General features: G+C 48.4%; 1 protein-coding gene across 3 annotated transcripts in view; it reads left to right on the top strand.

Annotated features, from left to right (window-relative positions):
• Positions 1-22,782, top strand: part of LOC115613600 (phosphofurin acidic cluster sorting protein 1-like) — a 43,180-nt gene that overhangs the window by 532 nt on the left and 19,866 nt on the right. The window lies entirely within an intron of this gene.

Below are 22,782 nucleotides of genomic sequence, written 5' to 3'. Positions count from 1 at the left end.
CTTGCCCCAGCTGCGGGCTGGATGCGCGCCGAGGGGCTGCCGCGGCCGCCGCTTGCCCCGCCGTGCCGCGGGGCGTGCTTCCAGGGCGAGCGGCCGCAGCGCCGTTGACCGGCGGCTCTCGTGTGCCGGCACCGGACCGCCGCTACGCTGGCTCCATGTTGCGGCCTCTGCCGCGATGGCCATGGGAGGTCTCAGCGTGGGGAGTATCTTCGCGGCTTCTCAAAGACGCCTTTTGCCCTGATGGGAACGTTGGCCTTACAGCCAGCCCCCCGAAGGCAGGCAGCGGCCACCGGGCATCCGTGGGGTTGTCACCTGCACTCCAGACCGCAGGTAACAGCGCTGTGCTGCCAGCTGAACTCAGTCCTATCTCTGGCAAAGCGGGAAGACAAGCTGAATGGTGTAAATGTAACTGCTGGCTGTATGGTTAAGGGTCTGTCCAGGCTAGTTGTGCTTATGGGAAGAATGCAAAGACCTGTCTTGAAGCCAGGAGGTGCTGGATGTGTTAATGAGCCAGGAGCCTTTTGTCTCACTCATCATATCAGACATTGATCAGGAGGTTTTCTCATGAGAGATAAGGGGCAGGTTCAGGATGTCACTCTGGATCCACCTATCTCTGGGCTGTGGTATGTTGTCTGCAAGCAATGTGTTCAAGTGCTGCACAAAAACTAGAGGCATGAAATTCAAGAAGGGAAAAAATAATTGTTCCTGTAGGGCAGGAGAGCACCAGTCTCTGTGAAGGGGCTTCAGGAGGTTGATGTGTTTGCAGGGAGAGACTCGGTGATTGAGTGTATCAGAGTGAAAATGTTCCAAAATACTCCACACTAGGAGAAAAAGCCTGTGTGATTGTGGTGCCCAAGGAGGTCCTGGGCTGAGCAGGCAGCAAGTGGGAAGGAGTTTGCAATGTGTCTGTGAAAAGCCAGTGTACCTTTTGATGACACATTCTGAGGCTGTTGTGTGGAGCAGGAAGCAGTGATCATTCCATAGCTTTAAAGTGACTTGAGGTATTGTTTGTTTGTGGATAGGTTACTCTCAAGTTGGAATTTGGAGAGCAGACAGAATTACCAGGTTGACTTCCTGCTGAAAGAAGTTACAGATTCAGAGCACAGAACATAGTGATGGTAAAACGTGTGTGTACGTAGTCTTCATAAATGGAGATGCTACAAGAGCTAGAGAGAAGAGGAACTGCTTTGTGCAAAGCAAAGCCAGAACGGCTGGGAATAGTGAGAGCGAGTTTAGAAGTGGGTTACACGGGTGCGATGCCAGCGGGTGAGCAGAAATGGTATGTGTCAGTTTGAAAGGTGTTTGAAGGGCAGCTCTTTGGTCCGATGAATCCTGTGCCTTTTCCCAAGTACAGTTTCCATGAGCCTGTTCTAATGGACAAGCTGCTTTGTGTGCTGGCAGCCATCTGACACACCAGCTTGGAGGAAACTTCTGTAAAGTTAATCTGAAATTTCACCCCTGGAATGTCTTCCAATGCAATGTTTGTCCGGATGGGAAGAAGCTGATGGAACCTGGTTCTTCCTTTGGAGGCCACAGCTCTAACAGGGCATGCTGCTGCGCCTGCGGAGTCAACACCTGTCTGAGAAGTAGCCACTGTGGGGCTGGTGCTTCTGTGTTTCCTGTCCCCAGCCAGCCCAAGCTTTCCCGAGTGAGCGGGTCACAGGCGGGAATTTGTGTTCGCTGGAGCTAAAGGGAGCTCAAGCCCCAGATCTGAGCTGGGTTAATGGCGTAGCTGTACACTCTGCTTGCTTAGTGCTTGCCCACGTTCTTCACCTGCTGAGCTGCTTGTGTAATGTTTTGAGTCTTGACGTTTTGTTCTTCAAGCTAGAAACTTCGCTGTGCTGTCCCAGTGCCCAGCACAGTTGGCCTCTGGTCTGACTGTGCTTTGGGGGTGGTAGTGGTGGCAAAGTAATAGCCATTAAGGGGCAATAATCCTTCTTCCTTGGGCTTCTCTGTCCTTCATCTGTGTAGTGTCAGTTTTTCTAACCCTGTGCATATCTAGGGAAAGGAGAACTTTGCGCTGATTTTAATGCTATAGAACATACTTGCTTTTTCTAGGCTCTATCACAAGTCTTTGCTGTTCCTGTGCTCCTTCTCAGTGTCTGATTTTCTGAAATGCAGCTCTGGCTGTTGCGGGAGCAGGGCTGGGGTAGGTCAACTTCTGGGGGGTTGCTGTGTGTTTGTCTCTTAGTGCAGGACAGATGAGAGGTTGCGTCCAGGCCCTCAGGATTTCAGAGAGGCACTAAATACAGGTACCAGAAAGCGTAAGCCCCGGTGTACTGAATGGTTCAGTAGTATGAGTGTAGGACTTCTTGTAGGTGCCTTGTAGGAGGATCTTGGCTTTCTAAGATGAACTGGTGCCCACAATAGAAGTCTTTCCTGCTGAATCAGGAATGCACCATTGAACTAAGTCCATGTTTAGTTTTGGAAGTTGCCTTGCTCTCAATGAAGGTATCATCCCTTCTGCTGCAGGCTTTCTCTTTTCAGGACCCAGCTGAAAGAGATCTGTGAACTCTTGGTGCCCTTCCTATGAGCTGAGTTAAGCATAACCCAGCCACAGCTGCCTTTGGCTCTGGTGGCTCTCGGGGGAGGCAGAGCTGGATTTTCTGGGCGGTGAGTTATCATGCAGAGAGGCAGAAGGCAGTAAACACCTGAAACCCAAGCAAAATGTGCTGCTTCTTCATTCATGCTACCCACTGGGATACAGATTATTGGCTTCCCATCCCAATGCCTTGGAAGGAAAACAATCCTGGGTGTGAAGCATGCTTTTGCTAAAACAGTCAATCCATCAGCCTTAACTTCCACTCTGATTGTCTCAGTAAAAATCTTCACAGTGCTGTTCTGAGGCCTGAGAAAGCGTCTTTATTGTGCTACCGTGCAAACAAGTACCCTGCAGGGTTGTAGCAGGTTTTCACTGTACAGAGACTGCAAGGAACGAACTAGAGCTTTGCCAAACTAAAATGTCTGTCTGCATCATAACGTCTTAGTGTGTTCTCAGTGGTTTGTATGCTGATCAGGCAGCACGTCTGGAAAAAATGTGTGAAAGGACTTTGTGCAAACATGCTCGGGGGCTTGCTCTGTGCATGCAGTGGTATTTTTCAACCTCGATTAATAGGGCTGCTTTTCCTTTTTTCCTTTAATAGCTGAGAGCACATAAATGCAAGCTCTTAATTAGGAAACAAGATAAGATTGTGTGATTGTGTTCACTCTTTTTCCATGACACAACTGTTGTGTTCGGTGTTACATGGATGTTGTTTCAGTGATAAGTAATCCCATTTCTAGTAGGGGTGAGAGATATGAGTTGTATTTTGGCAAATGCATCAGTACTGTTGACTCTGATTGCAAAGACAGATTCTACCTGTACAGATTGTGCTCTGAATGGTGCTGCTGGATCCAAATATGCTGCATTTCACCCAGAGTACCTCATATCGTGCTACAATGCAAGAGCTAAAAACCATTCCAGTCCTGCTGCCACCCACAGTGTGCTCGGGGACAGTGTCCTGCTAGTGGGAGTTAGAAATGCATTGACTTAGGGAAGTGCATGAGGTTTGGGCTCACTTGTGGACGAGCACTTTCAGGACATTATGTTTCAGAAAATGCTCTGAATTCTCTATTATTAAAACTTCCAAATGTGTGTTTTGGAAAGTTAGAACCTAATGAATGCCTTCCTGGAAGGAGAGGAGTTATTGCAAGTACAACTGGAAATATCACTTCAGTGCCAGCCACAGTGATCCTTCAAAGTGCCATGGGGTTGATGTTACCATCTCTGTAACCCTGTTGTCCTCTTGGGGCAGACAGTACCTATTACCTGACAGCTCCTGCAGAGTACAGTAAGCTTAATTTGTGCAGCTGGTTCCATGCTCTCCTTTGCCTTGCAGTGAGCAGAACACGTTGTGCAGTGTGGACAAATGCGCTCTTCTCCAGCAGAGCTGCAGTCAACAGGGTCGGCAGCATCTTGCAGCCCCATGGAATGGGCTGTTCTGTCAGCTGTGGGCTTAGGGCTCTGTTTCCTCTCTACGAGGGGTATTGCCTGTCTTTTCTACAATCCCTAACCTGATGTGGTGATGAAAAGCCTCTGAACTGGGTGTTCCTTTAAAAACCCCTTATTCCAGCTGGAATAACACGTATTTATCTGCCTGAGATGTTCTTGAGTGGTTTCCTGGGTAAATCAGGCATTTTCATGGTAAACTTCCAACCTCAGCAAAATATGGTCTGTTTGGGGAAGCTACAGAGTTGCACCTCTAGGAATGTTAAATGATTCCAGATTGCTCTCTCAAAAGCTACCATGATGCCATGACAAACTGGAGTAGCTCCAGACCTGGAGTGCTTGGGAGAGGCCAGTTTCTTGTAAGGAAATGGTCTCTTAGAACTGGCGATGTTTGCCATGTTTGAATTATGATTTCCTTTTAGTCCTATATAGAAAACAAAATGTTCTAAACAGCCATGGCTTATTATTCTTCCTATCATGGGCTTGGCTACAAGCCTGCACATAATACATCCGATGCGTTGTCCATTACCTGTCACTCTCTGTGGCTTGTCCGTCGCAGAGGAGCACATTGGGGATTTCTCCTCTGGCTTAGGATAATTGCATTGGTGTCTTGTTATTTCTTCTTCTGCTCATTAGCGGAACTCGAGACAAGTGTCCCCTGCCAGTATGACTGATGGGGGTGCTCCTTTTGGAATATTCATAGTGACTTTCCTGAAGGGTTGATTGTGTTTGAAGTACCTGCCACACTGCCTCCCAGCCCTGCTCTCCAGTGGCTCATTCACTAGCTCGGCTGTGTTAGCTCAGCTCTCTGATGGCTTATCACAAGTGTCGCATTGTTCTTACTGTGCTGGAATGCTATGAGCACTCATTTAGCTTCCTCCGGCATATCTAGTTACTTGTGACTAACAGTAATGGTTATGTTATGTGGTTACTAACAGTCATGTAGGAATTGTATGTATGTATGTAGTATGCATCCTTTGGGATGAAGATCCCCTGACCTTTATCCTCTCAAAAGAATGGATTGCTGAGCACCAGTGTCTCCCAGGGTTCCTACAGCAGGTCCGTGCTTCAATGAAATCTGTGCTGGTGCTTTTGGGTAATTGTTTGCAACAGGGAATGATTCTTTAGAAGAAGTTATTTACAGAAAAGAGCCAGAGGTGAGATGCATGCTGCATTTTATAGCCTTGCCAGGTGAGCATCTGGGCAAGGCTATTTTCCAAACATCTCGTGTTTTTATCTGGTCCAAGCTTTCAGCATTCCAGCTGCTGGGCCAGAAGCTGTGCTTCTGTTTGGCTTGCTGTGGGTTTGGTTTTGTTTTGTTTGTTTGGGTTGTTTTTTTAACTACATCAAAGCCAGTGGATACTGTTTTGGGAAACAAGAAGTGAGAGTGTCTTACTCCTCTGTGTGGGATGTGGCAGCCGGAACATGTCTCTGCTTCCGGGGAAACAGCTTAAGTGATACTGCTCTTGTAGTTAGAAGTCTCTTAGACCAATGAGACTTTGTTTGGATGCTTCAGTACACTCATTGCAGTGGGCCTGAAGGAGAGATGCAGTATTTCAGGTACCTTAAGATGTTGCAACTGCGGTTATAGAGACTACTTCATGCCCTGCAGTGTGATTCAGCCTCTGTGTGCACAACCCCAAATGACACTGTTTTTCTGCTGCAGGCCTGTTGCAGTGCCATCTCTTAGCATTCAATGCCCACTGGCATCTCTCGTGCTCTTTCTGACTCATGGGGTCTAACCCAGTGAGGGATTCTGTTTGGTAAATAAAACTCCTGTTGCATTTTGGTTTCTCATTATTGTCCTGCTTGCACTGATTTTTATATTTCCACTATAAATCCTTCTCATCATGCTGCTTATTCCTGAGAGCGAGCATATCTTAAGTATCATGGGATCCAAAGCCAGTGACTATCTCCTGGATAAAAATATTCCAGGTTCCATGGCCAGCTGTGTATTTTCAGCCTTCTCTGTGCATATGACAACTAAATTCTCATCAGTATAGGCCATTTGGGGTGATAGTAGAACTCATGTCTTTGGTTCCATTTTCCAAAACATAAAGCACTAGCAATTAGCTGTTGTGCTGTTACAATGGGAGCAGGATTAGAGTAAGAGTAATTCCCTTGCAAAGGGTTCTGCTACTCTTTTCCTGTTCTTTAATACCTTTTCTTTACCAGGGGGAAGATGATGTTCATCCAAAGCCTCTCATTGATTCTTCTGCTGTCTGATTTTCAGTAACAGTTCGAGTAGTGTCTCTGAATCCATATTATTTAGATAAGGTTGGTTTAGATTTTTTAGATTTACATTTATGTGTTTTTAGAAGGAGTCCCTTGTATTTATTCTGTATTTTTCCCTGTTCCTTCAGCCATCTTCTGGTAGTCCATTTATTTTCTATCTCGTCAATACGTCTACTTTCTTTCCCCTTTCTCCTCAATGCTCATTTCCCCCAAAAGCCCTGCACGTACCTGCTGGTAATTTTGGCACTGTTCTCACATTTTCCCCCTTGCTTCTGTCCTGCCTTGCACGCCTGTGAGTGAGTAATCTTTAGTTCCGAATCTGAATTCTTCTCTTTTCAAAGTAGTTTGCTTTTTTTCATTGGAATTAAGAGACGATTCCTTGTGAAGCAGCAATAGTCACGTCTTGTTATTCTGTGGCTTGTATTTTTCAGCTGGACTATGTTTTTGATATGCTTGGGTTATTTTTTAATCTCTTTCAGATTATATCACAGTTAATGAATATCAGCTTTTTCTTTTGTTAGACTTTCTGAATTCTTACATGTGCATCCCCAAAATACAGTCACAGAAGTTGATATTTCTTTCAGTCCTCTCATACCTTATGCTTGAGGTTGCTTGCACCTACTATCCCTTTCTTTCTTCCTGCTCCTTTGTCAGAAGCAGGATGTCCATTTGGATTTCACAGCATACTGTATGTATGAATAATTTACTCATTTTTTTTCCTTGACTGTTGTCAAGTCCCTTGACTCTTCAGGCTTTTTCTCTGCCTATTATGTCCCTTAATCTCCAGTCAGACAAAAGGACAACATTCCCATTACTCTGGGGACAAGTTTATCTGTCGCAATGCTGATTTGTGAAGCATGGACAAGTCACCCTTATTGCAGGGACCTGCTCCGCTCACAGGGAGCTGAGCAGAGAAATGCATTGTGCAGGCTCTGCTTATGAACAGCTTGTGTTGCACGTGGGTGAAAAGCCTACACACACATTTACCCATTTTAGTGAGAATCTTTCTTTTGAGTGAAGAATCTCAACTGTGCAGCCCTTCAGAATTAAACTTTTTTTTTTTATATGTAAATTTTTTCCCTTACAGTTATGGAGAAGCCTCAGTACTGATTGCCCGTGCTGGTTTGACACTGTCTCTTCCCCTGCTGTGGTATCACTTCAGTCCAACCCCTGTGCTCTCTTCCCAGGTCTATCTTCTCATGGTACCGCGCTCCTGAGCCTGCAGGTACTTAGGTCTCAGGTGCTTGCCAGCTCCAGATAACAGAGGAGGAAACAGATGGGATGTTTTGTGGGTTTGCTCCTTCAGAAGCATCAAGCTGTAATGAAACCTTAACTCTGCATTCATTATGAGTAAGAAAGTTGTTAGACTCTGCTGCTGTGTGGCACATGGTTCCTTTTTGTCAGCATGCATGGAGATCTCTAGCAGGACAGTCTGGATGAGGGAGGATGCCCTCCCTGTGCTTTCAGCCACTGCAGCGGGGTTTGCCAGGCTAGTGTCTATTGGCACTTGAACAAATGCCTGCAGCAGAGAGCTGGAGGAAGTTGGTGTGGATCAGTGAGCTGACCTTGACCTCATTTCACTGCTTTTCCCAGCATGGCTGCGTTGGCACATCTCCAGTGGACTTGGAGGTGTACCCCAGCCAGCTCTGTGGGGTGATGAGTGTTAGGATGTAGCCTGTCCTGCATCCCCATTAGCACTCAAACTTGGTTGAAAGGTACTTCTCACTGTGTCTTAAGCACTTGTTCTTTTCCTCCTGTAGACAAAGCTGCAAGTGGTGTTTTTGTAATCACTAGCTGCATTGTGGTGGTTAATTCATTAACACAGTTTATTTTAGCCTGGAGATAGAGTGAAGGAGCTGTTGAGCAGCAGGCAGGGTGGCAGACTGCTGGTGCCGTTGCTCAGTGGAGGTGTGGTGCATTCTCACCTTAACAGACCATTGAGTGCTGCTTTGCCCTAAGCTGTGAGTGCAGCATGCCTTGGGTTTGGGGACAGCTGGTGGCAGCAGTTCTGCTGTGTATGTAGACTTAAAGCTCAGGATGTGTTATGTTTGTGAAGAAAGGTCTGTGACATTAACCATCTGATGCCTAATTCCAGCATGGCTAAAATGAGAGATCAATGTGCTGCTGCAGAATTCCACTTGTTTTCTGTCTGCCTGAGGTTGCTTTTGGGCAGACTCCAAGTGAACATCTGGAAGTTCAGACACAGTGACCTTAAGGAAAGCAATGGCCAGTTAAAGATGTGATATTTCCCAAGTAATGTGCCCTTTCTGTTGCCTACAGCAGCAGCACTGACCTGTGAATTGTTTACTGAGCTCTTTCTAATGTTTCTAGGGAGGCTGTTATGCAGCAGCAATGAATTTAGTCACATGCCTTTTGTTAAACAAGTAACTTGTTTGATAATAAAGCAGAAACATGACCTTGTGGTTTGGACACTGAAGTCAGGCTTAGATTCACATCCAGGATCTGAAGTTACTTGCTCTTCTTCTAGTTCAGATAACCCTTTCGCTGCATGAAACCTCAGCTCTGACTCTCAGAATCACAGAACCATAGAATCAGCTGGGTTGGAAAAAACCTTCAAGATCACCAAGTCCAACAGTTCCCCAGCACTGCCAAGGCCACCACTAACCCATGTCACTGAGGGCCTCGTCTGCACAGTTTGTGAATACTTCCAGGGACGGTGACTCCACCACTGCCCTGTGCAGCCTGTTCCAATGCCTGACTGCCCTCTGGGGAAGAAATTGTTCCTAATATCCAGTCTAAACCTCCCCTGGTGCAGCTTGAGGCTGTTCCCTCTTGTCACGTCCCTTGTTCCTTGGGAGCAGAGACCAGCCACCTCCTGGCTCCATCCTCCTTTCAGGCAGTTGTAGAGAGCAATAAGGTCCCCCCTGAGCCTTCTCTTCTCCAGACTAAACCCCCCCAGTTCCCTCAGCCGTTCCTCATCACACTTGTGCTCCAGGCCCTTCACCAGCTCCGTTGGCCTTCTCTGGCCCTGCTCCAGCACCTCAATGTCTCTCTGTCATGAGGGGCCCAGAACTGAACACAGGATTTGAGGTGTGGCCTCACCACTGCCCAGCACAGGGGGATGGTCGCCTCCTAGCCCTGGAGAACATGTTCCTGTTCTTCCTGCTTCGTTCCTAATTGTTTGTTTCCATGCCATTTCTTTGTGTGCTGGGGTGACTGTGGAGGTCTGTTGTAAAGCAGAAGTGATTTGAGGTGTGGCAGGGTTGCTCCCAAAGCCAGTGTCCTGCAACATTGCGCTGGTACTTACAAAGGAAGAAATTTGTCCTTCCATACACTCTCTGAGCTGGAAGGGCAAAGCTGAAGCTAGAGGAAGTGGCCGGGGGCTCTTCCCTGCCTTCCACAGGCTGGAGAGCTGGGCTGGGAAGCCTGAGGGTGCTCAGAACGGGGCAACTGGAGAGAAACCATCTCAGAGCCAGTTCACCAGCAGCGTTTTCTTTGCTGTCTAATGTGGATGCTGCTGGCTGGGAATCCCCTGAGCAGGCTCAGGGGCACATGGTGGGGCTGGAGGAAGGTTTGGGGAGCAGTATGTGGGAATCAGTTGGGATTTTTTGGACTTTCTGCTGAGGTTTTAAGGGCTCTTTGTGCTGAGGAAAAATGTTGCTCCTGGTAGGAGCAATTAATGCCTGCACAGCTTGCAGTGTAATGGCTGTGTGATGGAGTAGCATGCTGGGCCAGGCTGGCTGAGCAGATCCTAATGCTTCCTCAGGAGATGCTTCTTGACAATGTGCTTATTATCTGGAAATCAGCTTGTGTGACAGGAGGCGCCAGCAGGCGAAGGAAGTCTCATGGCCTGTTGTGGTGGATGCTGCACGATGTGCTGTAATGAAACGCTGCCTGTTCTTTGGGGGTTCTACTCTCTGGTTTGGCTAGGCATGGGTTAGCAGGAAGCAGAGGTGAAGTGATTCATCCAGCAGTTACAAAGTGCCAGAGATGGATTAAATATTGTCTCTCTGCCTGGAACCAGATCTTAGCTCTAAATTGCTTCCCTCTGTAAAAGCAGCGCAGTCTCGCTGCAGCAGAGCCTGGGGGCTGTGGCTGCATCACTTCAACTCTCCTGTGCACATGGTAGGCGGTTGTTTGCTATGGTTTGTCCTCAGTTAAATGTCCTGGGTATTTCCCCCCTCCCCGCCCCCCAAGTGTTTGGGTATTGTGAATAACAAATCTTTTCTCGTAGCCTCACGAAGGAAAATACTAAGACAATGAGGAGTGTCACAATGTCTGTCCAACTCTCCCAAGTTCTGATCTATTTGCCTAATTTTGCCCTTGCTTGTCAAGAGCAACTGCCTCAAAGAACCATGATTCAGAGGAATCGGTGGTCAGAGGGAGGTTGGAGGTCCTATTAGATCCCCTGTGACGGAGAACTCTGCTCTCTTCCAACCCCCTGTTTGCAGGCTGATGTGCCTTGGTCGTTGTGGGGGCAACTCAGCCACCTTCAGGGTTTGCTAGGTAAATGTGCCTTTAACCCAGTGAGGTGAGAAGTGTCAGCCATGAGTAGGTGGCAAAATGAACAACCCTGAACACCCCTCTTCAGCAATGGGAGGAGGAAATTTTGAACAGCCACCCCCCTGCCTTACGACTTCTGCCTACTCAGAACCTAGCCAAGAGGAGGGAAAGGAAATCTCTTAACCTTATTATGGTAGTTTGTGACTGCAGTAAGCAATCCAGTTACTGCCATCCTTTAATCCTGACCCCAGTTAGAACAGAGAAATCCTGGTTTCATACCCTTGCAGGCAGGGATGTGGTGTCTGTAAAGGAAATCACCCATCCTCTCTGTGCCTTGACCATTACCTGATGAAACTGTGATGAGGCTTCATACTGACCACTTGGAGTTTGTCCAAGGAGCATGGGAACAGTTGGCCCCAAAATTTGAGTCCTGTCTGTATGTCCAGGTGAGGAATGAATGCCTGACATCTCTTTTTAAGTGACCTGGACACTGCCTTCATAGATCTAAGTGTCTTTTGGGGGAATTTCAAAGCTTTTAGCAGATTCTGAGAGTTTCTTCTCTTCTTGAGAAGAGGAATATTGAAAACATGTTCCAGAGACCACTCCTACCACTGCGGCCATGGTTATCTTTCCTTTCCTTTCCTAGCAGAGCTGTGAGACAGGCAAGAACCTGGGCCATAGACTGTGGTGGCTTGTGCCCATGCCAGTGGAATGGTGTTCTTTGGGCAAGATGCAGCAAAGCAGAACAGTTGGTGATGGGCTAGCAGAAGCAGTCAGCATCCCAGGTAAACCCTGCTGGGCACAGGAGCCAGAGCAGTCTGTTGTTAGCCCCCAGAGATCTTATATTCTTGTCCAAAAAATGAGGAGGCACCAGTGTTGTGTCCAGTCCCAACCACAGTGGCAAATGCTCCTGTTGACATGAATAGGAATAGGTTTCAGGTCCCAAGTGACAAAAGATTAATAACTCTGCTTAATTACAAGCTATTTTGTTCCTAATACTCTGAGAGTAAATGACTTTTCAAGGAGATGTGCTGGCTGTGAGACATGCAGGATGTTGGAACTCTCTTTGGGAAGAAGCTAAAGCAAAGTAGATCAAGGTTTAAAATCCAGGGTAGCTTTGTGTGAGAAAAGCTCCATGGTCTCTGCCTTCAGAATAGATGTGGTTTCAATCCAGACAAGCCTCTTGTTGAGGTTAGAGGTGTTCAGTGTAGATATCTTCTAGGGTGCTTGCACCCTCAGCTGTCCAGATGGAGGCAGGTCTGCTACAGAGCATCTTCCTGGTGACGCCTGACAGCACCCTGGAAGAGGTTATGGAAAGGAAGAGTGAGGTTATGTGCTGTTCTGCCAGCACTCCTTATATTTGATTGTATAAGTAAAGCGTGTGAAGCTTCAGAATTCTATTCCTGTTGTCCAGAACAAACATTTGCTGCTAACAGCCCTCTAGAAGGATCCCTGAGTTGTCAGCAGTGCAGGTGAATTGCTATCTGGTATGGTTTCTCTGTTTAAGCAGTAGAGCAGAGAGCAAGAGGAGGTACTTGCTCAGCAACAGGAGGTAGAACAACAATGGCGAAAAAAAGGGAATCTTCTTAAAAAAGAAAGAAAGAAAAAAAGAGAAGTTGGTGCCAATGTGAGGATTTCTAGAAGTACCTTTTGAGTCCTGGCTCTCGGTTCTTGACTAACTGTGGGAAGTGAAGCCAGTAGGAACACAAGGCTGTGGTGGTTGCATAGGATCCCTCTGGTTCCCACAGTCCTCAAGCTTTTCTCTGTTTCCTACAACATGGAGATTACATAAAGGCCAGGTGAAGCTGGCTGAGAGCCAGCCAGGTTTTGCACTTGCTAATTTTCTTCTCTTTCTATTTTCAAGCTATGATACAAATATTTTGAAGGACTAAGCCTTGATGCTTGGGATTAGATGAAAGGGTTGTTGAGGGAATGAGGCTGTTTTCTGCCTGGTAACCTGTGCACAGACAGCCTGTGGTGTTTGGGAGGAGGACCAGCCCTTGTCCAAACTGTTGGGTGAGTAGGTCTGCTGATGACAGATGGTGTGACAGTGCAACTGCTAGTGACCTGGTAGTAAAATGACCAGGCCAGTGAAACAGGGTAGCAGAGGGATTTTCAGGCTGCAGCCACTGCCGAATTTAGCTTTCCCAACTGTGGTTTTGACATGCTGTCTTAAGATTTACAACCTGAAACACAAGGATTTATTGCTCGTGCCAAGTTTCACCACACTCTTTCACTAATACTGAATGGTCCCCCTGAGGACAAACTTGGAGCAAATTCACCCACGCTGAATGCTGCCTTTCCTCTGACTTGCACCGGCTGTGCTTTGGGGAGTGACCCTCACAAGGTCTCTTACGGTATGGATGCAGGTCCACTGCAAGTACCCCCAAAATATGATTTATTTCCTCACCCTCCCAATGGAAGGCCTTGACATCAGGGACTAGGAAAATATCTTACTCCTCCATATGGACACACCTGAACACACACCTAAGTGTTTTGAGTTGCCCGGGGCCCACAGAGGTATTTCTTTCTTGCTCATCTCTCTTCCCCACCCTCACAGAATTTGTCATGTACTTTCTGTTGCAGTGCCAGCAGGAGGTATCCTGTAAAGCTTTGTAATTCCTGTGGCAAGATTCAGTTTCTTTTTACTTTGCCTGCTGAGGTTCTGCTTTTGGTGACTATCATCTCGGAATATCAAGGGTAGCAGCTTTTCTTAAGAGTGAAAATCTGATTTTGGAGGTGTATGCAGATTTTGCTCTGCAGAAAGGTGCCTAATAAAAGGAGGAATTTTCCATCATGATAACTGTGTTTCTTGGTGGCTGCAGCTTCTACATGAAATGGGTGAGATGCTCCTAAAGCGTTTGGTTTAGAATCAGATCTGTCTCTGTACTGTGAATCACTGGGCTACATCCAGTTACAAAACTGGATGTAAAATCCTGCTTCTGACTGTAGACAGCTCCTGGGGCCACCGCTCCAGAGTGTGACCAACATGTTGAGTGTTGGGTTGTTCTTCAGGCACCTACTTCATGGCAGATCTGAGAAAGCCGAGCTGCGAGGTATGTGGTTGAGTTCTTCCCCTGTCCTTTGGGATGCTTTTCAAGCTGTTTCTCAATGGCTGTTGGCAGACTTCCAGGCTCTTGCTGCATTACTAAATCACCTGTAGTGTGAGCAGTTCAGTAAGACATGAGAACTACAGCAAGCATAAGGTGATGTGGCTGCAGTGTGTGAAATACGCTCTTGTACCCTGGGAGCACAGATGGAAAAGTCTTCCTGAAAGTGATGTTTGTGGTGATGGGTTAGTATGAACTGGAATGCAAATCCAACTGACACACCTCTCTGGGGATAAGCTGGTAGGAGTTTTCTTTCTTCTGAGTTAGTTTTCTCCCCAACCCAAAAAGCATGGAGTAATGTGGCAAGGATGCTGAGAAGCTGCTCCTTCATAGGAGAGCATTGCTTGGTGAGACTCCCTGGAGCTAGCACCAGCTCTGCTGGGAGGCAAAAAGAGGGTTTGATGGAAATCCATACCATGGCTGCTGGAAGGATACTGTGGTTTTGATTTCTTCATCCATGGTAGCTGCCTTCCATCTTCTCTTGCGTGGACCTGGGTGGGATCAGTCAGCATGGTACTTTCCAGTTTTGTAAGGATGTTTGCCACTCTGGCTGAGGGGAGCAGTGCCAGCTTTCCAGGCAGTGGTGCTGCTGGGGATTAACACCTTGCCTTCCTCCTGCCGAGGAATTTCCTCTTCCGATGCACCTGAAACCCTGCCCTCCCTCTTCTTGTCCAGAAGAGATGGGAAGGGGCATGCAAACTCCCCATGAAGTACCTACCAGAGGTACTGATCTCCCACTCGTTGCTCTGCAGAGTCCCACCATTTCCTCTCAGTTGCTTCTCCCTGGGCATGTGGAGAAAAGCAAAGCTGTGCAAAGCCCTTCTGGAAGTTGCCCGAAAGCCTGGCTGACCGTGGTGTGAAGCAAATCCTACAGCTGCTCCGGTGCCCTTTGTAGGGCTGTTGGTTCACATGCTTCAGGTGTTAGGGGAATGTGTTCAGATAGAAGAGGTATTTACAATTCAGATAGCATAGAATCTCCTGAGTTGGAAGGGATCCATGAGGATCATTGAGTCTAACTCCTGACTCCATACAGGGCAACATAAAAGTCTCACACTTTATCTGGAAATGTGTGCTTCCACATAGAATCATACAGTCAGCTCGGATGGAAAAGACCTTCAAGATTATCAAGTCCAACCATTCCCCAGCACTGCCAAGGCCACCACTAACCCATGTCACTAAAGGCTTTATCTATATCTTGCAGCAGGTCACACAGTACGAAGTCCGTGGGTTCAGGTAAGGCGGTGGTGAGGCCTGTGCCAGGGAGGAGAAGCTAGGGAATGGTAAAGCTCACTGGATGACCAACCAGCTGAGCACTCTACATGGGAAGTGCCTGTGGGCAGGTTGTGCAGCTGCTTGTGTGCAGGGAAGCGCTGCTATCTGCTTGAGATGCAGCAGAACAGATAGGTCACAGTGTGCTGTACTCTGGGGGCTTGAGAGTGTGCCCTGCTTTGGTTGTGAGGATGGGTGATGGTGATTGTCCCCATTTCTGAAGAAACATCTTGTAGCTCCCTGGCTATATGTTGGAGACTGTCAGGCCAGGAGTGCATGGTGGGGAAGGGAGGCTTTCTCCTACTGTTTGGTATTTTGCCTTGAGATAGGAAATGATTTCTAGGGAACAACTTGAGGAGCCATCTTTGGATCCAGGGAGAGCTGTTCAGGATGGGAATTGGAGCTCTTCAAAAAGCTGCATCTTTGCTTCTAAGAGTAAAGATTCAGGTGCTGTTTAATGCAACAGTAACTTTGAAGTTGTTGAGTTTGAGCTTTGCAAATGTTAAAATCAGCTCCTGTGAATGAATATCGGACACTGTTGCTGGAGGAGCTACTCCTGGAATGAGGCTGCTGCTTTGTCTGTCTTTTGGAAGGAGTTGCACCCAGTAGGTGGTGGGGCGGCACTTTTTTAACTGAGTAGCCTTTTATTCTCTTGACATACCTCACAAAAAGGGTAATACATTTCAGAGATGGCTCGACACCGGGTGATTTTGTTACTCACTGATGAAGGATGGACCATTTTTCCCAGGGTTTTTGGTGGATTGCCATTTTCTGTTTGCTCAGCAAATACAGTGTCTGTGTATTGCTCTCCAGGAGCTCAGGCCAGACAGACCTTTAAGCCTAATATCCCTCCTAATCTTAAAAAACATGGAAAAACCCCCAGTGGGAAGCCTTACATTGTGAGCCTTAGGAGGTGACGTTAGATCCCAACACTGAATGGTTTTCTAATAAATATCTTCTGAAATATGAGCTTTTTATTTTTTTCTCCCAAAGAACATGTGTTGTTTGGCATCTTTCATCTCCTGCAGTGCAAACAGCACATGACCCAAAGCTGTTGTGTGAGCTCCCAGCACAGCACAGCACAGCCAGCGCTGTCAACACGAATCTCTGTGGCAGGCTGCAGGACTCAGTACAGGACAGACCAGGGGAAATGAAAGTACTCAAATAAAGCAAATAACAGTGTCTTGCTGAAGCTGTTAGCACTGTGGCATGCTGAAGGAGAGAAAGGTGAGAGGCACTCGAAGTGTCTAATTGCTGTTGTCTCACCTTAACTGGAAGCTCTGCTGAGTTGCATGCCTCTCTGCTGGGGTGCTGGGTTGGCAATGAAAGTGCTTCCTGTGGGTGACTCAGGCATTGGGTTGTTTCAAAAGAGGGTGAGAGAGCTTTATTCCTTTCTCAGGCCAAATGCCAAATCCAATGTACCTACTCAGCATGATAGCTTGGATGGCATGAATTGACAGCTTTGCACTGGCACCCCTTCCCTGGCACTGCTTCCAGCACATGCCTATGTGGCAAGCCATCTCAGTGCTGGCCTGGAAGGAAACAACTCATTATAATTTAAGTTCATTTTTTGCTGGATTTGCAGATTGAGTCAGTTTATCATGTGCTTGCAGCCCAGAAACCAGCCATGTGCTGGGCTGCATCCCCAGCAGCGTGACCAGCAGGTCGAGGGAGGGGATTCTCCCCCTCTGCTCCGCTCTGGTGAGACCCCCCCTGCAGTCCTGTGTCCAGCTCTGGGGCAACAACACAAGAGGGACGTGGGGCTGTTGGAGTGAGCCCAGAGGAGATGCTCCAAGGGCTGGAGCAGCTCTGCTCTGGAGACAGGCTGAGAGAGCTGGGCTGGTTCAGCCTGGAGAAGGGTCCTTAAGGGGAGACCTTAGAGCAGCTCCCAGTGCCTAAAGAGGCCAACAAGAGATCTGGAGAGGAGCTTTTGACAAGGGCCTGTAGGGACAGGACAAGGGGGAATGGCTTTAACCTGACAGAGGGGAGACTTAGATGAGACATTAGGAAGAAGTTCTTCCTTGTGAGGGTGGTGAGGCCCTGGCACAGGGTGCCCAGAGAAGCTGTGGCTGCCCCATCCCTGGCAGTGTTCAAGGCCAGGTTGGACACAGGGGCTTGGAGCAACCTGCTCTAGTGGAAGGTGTCCCTGCCTGTGGCAGGGGGTTGGAACTGGATGGGCTTTAAGGTCCCTTCCAACCCAAACCAGCCTGGGATTCTATGATTATATAGCTACCAAACCTAAGAGCAGAGGTGGCTGTAACTGGTGCAAGAGCTTTCCATAGTCCTGTGCCTGATCTCTGTCCTAACAGCTTTGTTGTCACCTGAATCTTCTGGATTTTTCTTCATATTTCATAGCTGTTCACATTGCTGGCTTAAATCTCTGTTCTTGCAGGCAGCTCTAAGGCACGTATCCTGTGTTTCCTCTGCCAGTGGAACGCGTGCACGCGGGGGGTTTATTATGCTTTGCAAGTGTTCAATTGCAGAGCTTTTGCATCCCGCGGCATCACCAAAAGTGACAGTCAAATTGGGGTATTGCAGAGGGAGGCAGAAGTAGTGCTGACAGAAATGCAAATGGCAGATGAGTCTCATGTTCCAGGTTATCTCTGGAATAATTTGTGCTTTCTACACGGCAGTTCCAATCAGTCGGAGGGACTGACAGGAGCAATTGCATTAAGCCTACTCACATGCTAATGCTGTGAGCCCGCGCGATTGCTGAGGCTTAAGCCAGGTGTTGAACATCAGGTATTGAAGCTCGAGCTTTGAGAGATGAGCCAAGCTAAGAGGAAGGGAAAATACCCAGTTTCATTTCTGGGATTTTTGGGAACTGCTGAAGACTGCTGTGCTCTGAATTAGTGGCAGCCCTTATGGAGTGGTTCTGAGGACTACTCACTGCAGTAGGTCTGGTTTTATGTTTTCACTGCCTGTTGTGCCGAAGCAGCTCAGGCTACTTTCTAATGGAGAACAAGCTTTATTGCACATTGGCACACGTGCTGTTCTGAAATCCCTGTGTGTAGTCCTCAAAGATCTCCAATGTCTCATTCCCTCAAATGGACAAACCTGGGGAATCACAGTCCAGGTATCTGCCTTATGGTACCTCCACAGCCTGGCTTCACGCTGTGTGACCCAGCTGCTCCGGCGTCCCTTGGAGATACTCCGTGCACAAGGCTGGGCTGGCTTGATCTTACTTAGGCTTGCAAGCCAGAAAGCAGAATAACTGGTTGTCATCCAGGCTGCTAGAAGCGCTTTGATGTCTGGATTTTCTGGGCATGGTGGTCTCCAGTGGCATGGATTTGCGGAGTCACTGTGGCAACGTGCATGGGTTCCCTCAAGCCTCAGCCTGATTCCTGGCTTCCCAATCAGCTAATTGTGAGAGGGAAGTGGGAGCTGGGCCTTGGGGCAGCTTAGTGCTGGGCAAGCAGAGCAGCCTCTGCAGGGGTAGGGGCAGGAAGCACCCCCTTCCCACAGAGCATGTACACCCTGTCTTCCCTCTCTCCAGCTGAGCACATCAGCAAGAGCTGCTGCCTCTCCACAGCCTCCCTCCTGTCTTTGCTTGCTCGTTCCTGCTGTAGCTCAAGTTGTTTTCTCCCAGGCCTAATGCATTTAAGTCAGAGTAACCTAAGCCACAACTTAAATCAAGCTTATTGGAAGTAATTTGAAAACAGGCTGTTTTCATTTTAGGCGGAGAAAATATGGCTCTTGAAACCCTTGCTGCAAGGGAGCTCATTCCTCTCAAGTTGGTTTTAGCGGAGTGTAGTTCAAACAGGTAAGCCCTTGAGGGTGGAATCTTTAAAGCTCCCAAGCTAATTTAGGACCTGATGCTTCTTAGCTGAGGTCCTCCCTGGAACACACAGCCTGTGCAGCACCATCCCCTCACTCCTGTGGATCCAGCATGCAGCTCTGTTGGCTCCACATATCCCTAAAGCTTCTGAAGATCAGACGCCTTCTCATGAGGATGCTCACAAGGCCCGGGGTGGAGATCTCTTTGAGCATGACAGTGTGAATCACTAGGGAGAAAATGAAACTTCCCATTTTATGTGGATGTTTTCTAACAGATAAGAAGCTGATTAATTAAATGGTAGACACAGCTGTAATACAGGGAAATTAAGGGTTGGAGAGAGATAAGAGTATCTTTTTGTTTCTTTTAAATTGAATTTTAAACACGTCCTTATTATTATGCATCATGGGGTATTATATGCATATCTGAATTGAAATTTTCTCGCCTTCTCTTCAGGATCTGATCACCCACCCCATAACAGTCTTGTTTTCATGTTTCTTGTCAGGTGCCCAGCACTACTGTGTACTTCATGTTCAGAACAAGCTACACATGCATCCAAAGCTGTTCCTGTACAACTGCATCACTGATGTCTTTTTATGAATCTTGATTCAAGTGTAAAGCACACAGTTGTCTCCTGTTTCTGTGAAGTTTAACAGCAATTGTGGAGAAAAAACTAAGCTTAGTGAAATGCTGTTTGGAGTTCCAAGACAGCAAGAGTTGCTTATGTTCTGGGCTTTATATGCAGGGGTCTGGTCAAGCTGGATCAATGGGCTGTGGCCAGTGGTGTGAGGTTCAACAAGGCAAAGTGCCAGGTCCTGCACTTGGGCCACACCAACCCCATGGAGTGCTCCAGGCTTGGGAAGAGTGCCTGGAAAGCTGCTCGGCGGAAAAGGACCTGGGGGTGTTGGTTGATGGAGCTGAATATGAGCAGCAGGTGGAATCACTGTCCCTGGAAGTGTTCACACACCGTGTAGATGAGGCCCTCAGTGCCATGGGTTAGTGGTGGCCTTGGCAGTGCTGGGGAATGGTTGGGCTTGATGATCTTGAAGGTCTCTTCCAACTCAGTTGATCCTATGATTCTATGATTTGCAGTCCAGGCTTGGAAGCATGTGGGAGCTCCCAGTCCACAGCAGGGCTCAGTCAGGAGGTGGCATTTTTCAAGAGGAAGCAGTCCTCAGGTCAGGAGGTGGCACTCAGGTTATATGTTGGCTTTAGCTGTCTCTTTGTCTGCTGTGTACAGCATCCCACATGGAGCCATCCTGGAATTGAGCAGAGCAGCAAGTGCTTGGAGAGATGCTGCATACACTTGCCCATTGCCAGGCACATGCAGGCTGCAGAGGACAGCTCAGCAGCCTGGAGGTGGAGAGCACACGTGCTTGGGAGCACTGGCTGCAGGCTGGAGCAGTGGGAATCCTGGCATCTTTGCTTGGTTAGAGTGTCACTGCTGCCTGTGCTTAGTGGGGATGCTGAAGAACAGGGAATGCTCCTCATGTGGTGTATGGCCTTGGCCAAGTATTCCTTAGAGCTGTTTTTCCATTGCAGCTAGGCCTGCTCTGACCTGATTTGGGATGCCATGACCTCTGCAGTGGCACTGGAGAAGCCGTGTACCCTCATGCCAATGCTTCATGGCTCTCCTGCTTGGAACAGCCCACCCTTCCTGCCTATGCCGGGGGCAGCAACCAACCAGAGGGATCTCAGTGGTAGCTGTTATCCTGAGCAGCCATTCTGTCAGGAGAAATGCAGTGTTACAAGTAGTTCTGCACGTTAGGAGTTCACATGCGGGCAGTTCAGCTTTGCACTGCCTGCATGGTGATGTTTTGGCAGCACAGAAGCAGCTGAAAGCCTGGAGTAGATGTAGCTTTTTGGAAAGACAAGTCCTACACCCCCTGAGCACAGCAGTGCTGCGGGGCTGTCCGTCTGCCTCTCCTCACATGGCTCCCTGTGTCTGGTGTGCTCTCAGTAACACATCTCAGCTGATCTCTTTCAATGAGGATGTTCCAAAAGCATAACTGGTTAAAACCCTGTGAAGGAAACAGTGGCTGGTCCAAGAGCAGCTTTAGCTACAAATGGGCTGCAGCTCTCAGCTGTCAGTTCTGAAAGCCCTGGGGAAGGGAATGATTTTGCACATCATATTAGGTATTTAGAAAGAGTTTTATGTTCTCCCAGAAAATCCAACAGATCTCTTCTGTCACGCAAAGTGAATTTTATGTCTTCAAAACAAAAATCAGTGAACCATTCCCTGGCTGTGCTCGGTCCTCCCTCGTGCCTGGCTGCTTTCACCTCTGATGATCACTGGTAGCTACTGCTGCCGGCTGAGACACGCACATGGTCTGTGGATGTTCTCGTCCCTTCTCTGAGCCTCCTCATCTTGCAGGTGCATTTGATCCATCCTGGGGGTCTGCTGTGCCTTGTCCTAACTGTTGTGTCTCTGGGGCATCACCTGCTCTGTCCTGTGCACCTTCAGTGGGTGGCAGTGCTGCCCCAGCGGTATCGCGATGCTATCAAATACATATCTGAAGACAGGAGCGCTAAGAGCTGGCAGTGGGAGAGCCGGCTCTGCGCGGGAGGCCTCTGGGTGGCAGTCAGAGCTCCTGGACAGACCTGTGTGAGGTCCCTGCCGTGGGAAAGCTGCTTCTGAGTGTGTTCAGTAGAGCAGCTGGGTGCTGCAAGCTCAGAGACAAGCCACTGCCCAAACCACTACTGTTCTGAGATCATCTGCCCAGAGATTAAAGAGTTGTTAGGCACTCTTCCAAGGGCTGATTGGAGCAGAACATGCCTGGTAAATGCGGACAGTGAGATGGTGATGTTTGGTGCAGGTAAGAATGGACTGCTCAGTCAGATGAGGACAGCAGGGGCTGTTGGAGGGGGGGCTTTCTCTCCTGTGAGGATAGAAAAAATGATGTGCTCTAATTCAATATAATGGTGCTGAGGTCCCATTTAATGTGCTGCACTGGCCTCTTTGAAAAGAGGCTATAGTCTGACTTGAATGGCCACCCTGGGGACATGGGCTCCCCAGGACACGAGCCTGGGAGCAGGGCTCTGGGCAGCCGTGAGCAGCCAGCCATGAAGGCAAGGAAAGGTGGATGTATCTGCTTGCAGGATGCTGTTTTCTTCCCTTTGTCCTGACTCAGGATGCTGCCTTGCTCGTGGTGATGTGTGCCCTGCTGGCACCGGCATCCTTTGCTGTTTGCAGCACGCCTTTGCCCTCTGTCCTCCTCCTGCCCTTTGCTGTTGTAACCCTCAGAGACAAAAGGAAGAAGAGTGTCAGCTGCTCTTCCGGAATGTCTGAGCCTTGGCCTTGGTTTGGTCTGTCTAGAGGCACTTGGAAGGAGGTGGGATGATGGAGAGGACCAGGAATAGTCCTATGGGAAAATAGGGTGGGTTTTCTAAGGCAGGCAGAGCCGTAAACTGTGAAATGCTTTACAGGAAACAAAGGGATGTAGCGACCTGGTCAGTTTTGTCTTCTTGTCTCTTACACTTTGGGATTTGCTTTGGAAAGGTTACATGGGAATTAGGATGAGCCAAACCTACTGCAGTTTGCAGTGATAGAAGCCTGCTCTGGATCCAGCAGCAGAGCAGATGTGTGCTATTGGTAGCCAGGATACTGGAGAGCCAAAATGTTTCTCTCATGGCAAGGAGAGGATTGCTGGTCAGCACCAGGGCTGCTGTGCTGCACACCGCTGTGCACAGCTCAACTGGGGCACCTGATCTACAGCAAGCCTTTGGTGGCCCTGGCCCTAGGTCTCTCCATGGGGACTCCAGGAGGGTGCTGTCATGGCCTTTGGCTCTGCATCCTGCTGTGTTGCAGCAGTGCAGCTTGCTTTACTTGCCCTTCCCAGGCTGCAGCAGTTGAAGTTGCTGGAGGCAGAGAGGCAGAGTGTGCTGGCAAGTGCTCTGTCACACTTCCCCTTGGGAGGCTCTCAAAGCAGTCACTTCTCATC

This window comes from Strigops habroptila, chromosome 10 (genome assembly GCF_004027225.2).
Source record: "Strigops habroptila isolate Jane chromosome 10, bStrHab1.2.pri, whole genome shotgun sequence".
Taxonomy (NCBI): domain Eukaryota; kingdom Metazoa; phylum Chordata; class Aves; order Psittaciformes; family Psittacidae; genus Strigops; species Strigops habroptila.
The sequence above is the reverse complement of the archived record's forward strand: the minus strand, read 5'-3'. Positions and strand labels throughout refer to the sequence as shown.